A 3466-nucleotide genomic window follows, 5' to 3' on the forward strand; every position below is an offset into this window, starting at 1 on the left:
GTCCACAGAGGGGCTAAGACAAAGGAAACAGACTGATCAAACATGATAAAAGACCATCATTTGGGTCAGACTGATGTCTTGGCTCCCCCACAACAATGTGAGGTCACATGCAGAGTTGTGAACATATGATCACCTTCCTGACGGATTTTAGGATTAGTTTATGGAAGAGAATTTCCATAAACTATAAATGGAATAAACACGAAAATAGCTCTAAATGTTCACTTCATTCAATAAGGGGGGGAAGGGGATTTTCCAACCAAGCCAGTGAGGCCAATTCAATCCAATTCAGCTTTATCTATGTAGCACCAACTCATAGACAAAGGCCGTTTCGAAGAACTAAGAAAAAAATCATTTCAGTTCAATCATTCCAGCTGATCGTCGTTATCAAAACAGTAACTCAGTTAGTTGTTCAAAGTTCTTTCAAAAGTTTTCCATCCAAAGAAAGTCAGCAGGTTCCACAGAGCCGCAGCATTAACTTTTCCTGGATGAGCACAATCGCTACAGCAATCCCCCATGCATGTGGCGACGGTGGAGAGGAAAAACCCCACTTTAACAGGAAGAAATTTAACATAAGTTACAGCGACATGCAATTTTCCCTTTGGGATCAAGAAAGTATTTATGAATTTGGAATGAATTTGAAAAATGTAACAAACAAACAAAACGAGAGGAAATATGTAAGGAGGCAACCAACGTCGTTCAACGTCGCATCCCACCTCACAGAAGGCTAAACTCAATCTTTCTTCATCAGGCCATAAAAAGTACAATAAATATAAGTCTGTCATGACTGTTTTCATTTTTTTGTTTTTGACTGATTCTGAAGAAATAGTGGACCTGACCCGTGATAAAGACCCCCAGACGCAAAGCGAGACAAGTTTGCAACGTTGACGTAATGTCATTATCGACACCTCCTGGCTGCATATCTCTGTGTTTCACTTCATGCACGTGTGTGTGCATGTGTGTGTGCGTGTGCGTGTGTATGTGTGTGTGACCATGATGGCTGTTTGCAGAAGCTTTATCAGCAAACACAAAGGGCCATTCAAAAAGCCAGAGAGATGCAACAAAGGGACAGTTTATGGCAACAAAGACACCTCGGTCCTGGAGGCCAAGCTGGGCACAAATTGGAACAAAAACCCCTCCCATCACTGAGCCGACTCCAAACTGCTGGATCAATGCACAAAATTAGAGTCCAGAGATGGAACATTCATCTGCTGCTGCCGTTTCTTTTGATAAAAGGTAAAAGTTCAATGTCCCAACACTCCAAAATGTATACAAACACATTTCCTCTGTGCCTTTATGTCAAAGCAGCAAAACAAATTACCTTTGGTTTTATCTACTTTTAGATCTTCTGATTATAATAATTTTCATATTTCCTTAAGTTCTGAAAGTTCACCTGACTCAGGAAAAACAGTACAGCAGGCTTTTTTTCATATTTGCCGATGTGGATGTACTTTGATTACTTTGTACATTTCACTGGATCAGAGGTGTGAGACGTATAACACGGTAAGTTTTACATTATATTCTGAAAAGTCTGGACAAAAAGACACAACAAGACATTTTTTTTTCACTTTTAGCAAATTCCCTAAACCCCCTGTGGACTATAGCATAGTAACTATAAATAATTCAACTGCAAACGGTTGAATTATTTATTGTTAAAAACACATCATGCAAAGCAACTGCTAATTATTGATAAATACACTAATACTTTTTTTTCTCTCTCTCTTTATGAGGCCTGACCTGCCGGTTCTGATCATGACTGGTTCAGATTGTACAAAAAAAATAAATAAATGTGCAGAAGGTTCTCTAACAAAAGTCATAAGTTATTTAGGAAAATGTATGTCCCTTCCTTTTAGCTTATTTTCCTTCATTTTACAAAACAAAATGCATCAAAGTACATGCTACTAGTCAATAAACTAAAAGAAAATGGTGGGAGCTCTTAGTTTTGATTAATTTACTTAGCAGAAAGAAAAGGTCACGTCTGTCACTGTTTGGACCTGCCAATCACCAATCATAGTAGATTTATTTAAGAAACGGGCAGATTTGTGTCTGGCTGACTGATAGGTGCATTTCTTTTTTTTATGTCATTTTGTTTCAGAAAAATTGCCAAATTCTTGCATATCTTTGTATCTGTGGTGTTTGCATGCTACTAGCAAGGCTATGGGAAGTATCAAAAAGTACATGGTTATTGTATATGTTTAAATTAAATTACATCAAACTTGACTATACTTGATGTGAAATATAGGACAATTGTTCAGAGATAATTTTACCACTATTTTATTTTGTTTTTGTTTCATCCGTATCCCCGTGCTTCCCTTATCTAGCGAGTGAGTTGCTGTATTTTTAATTGTTCATATAATCTTTTTTGAATCAGCATGGGATAAATTCTCAGAGTAAAGCGTACAACCAAGAAGAAAAATTAAGGGTGCAGAAATTTTATTATTATTATTATTATTATTATTATTATTATTATTATTATTATTATTATTATTATTATTATTATTATTATTATTATTATTATTATTATTATGTTAGTTTTGGCACTCCCATGATTCCATACAAAAGAGACCAACTTTGTCATCTGACAACATTCACTGCATAATATGCACCAATCTCACTGTTGATACTGAGAAATTTGAGCCTGCAAAAGTAGATCATTATTGACATTTGAATTGACATAATAAAAAAAAAAACTTGATTGATTAAATGTTGCCATAACCCATATTATAGAGGTTTCTTTAAAGAAGTGTTGTGGATGAATGATCAAGTGAGACTAATAGAGGCATATTTACAGATGTGAATGCAGTTTAGATTCTAATTTCCAATCTCAGGAGTTAATTATCGGATTATAGGATGCTGATTTTCTAGAGATCCACAGAACTCAGCCTCGCGACGTCTTCGTAACCGGGTGACGTCGGTAAGCAGACATTGAATTAAAGGAGGTGGAACACACCATGTCAATCCAAAATCCGTCATCAGCACTGATGGATGTTTTTTTTTTTTTCAGCCAGCTGATCAATGCCACCAGCCCGACCCTGTTAAAGCACACACACAGAGTCTGACACAGAGCCTTTAGTCCAAACAGACTAATCAGGCATACAAAAGGAGATGCAGATTACCTGTTGCTATGACGACTGCAGCTGCAGCGTGGCACAGGCCTAAATAAAGCTGGCTGCAGGAGCATGTTGAAATTTGATATGGTTTGAAAGGCCAGGTGTGTTGCTGATAAGAGAGAGCAGCAGCACACGTAAACTTGATTAAAGTGTATGTTGCTGCTTTACGCTGGTATGGTTTAAAAATATGAACTAAAATGAACGCTCTACACTTTGTCATCAAGTCTTTACAGACAGCGACTAAATAGGGATTCTGCTCAGGCTGCATTTTTTGATGTATGTTTCTATTTCTGCAGCCTCGTTGGGACCCGCCTCCTTTTTTATACTTCCCTTCCGCAGTCCCGCTAGGAAAGGCAGAA

Source organism: Poecilia reticulata, linkage group LG4, assembly GCF_000633615.1.
Source record: "Poecilia reticulata strain Guanapo linkage group LG4, Guppy_female_1.0+MT, whole genome shotgun sequence".
NCBI classification, from domain to species: Eukaryota; Metazoa; Chordata; class Actinopteri; order Cyprinodontiformes; family Poeciliidae; genus Poecilia; species Poecilia reticulata.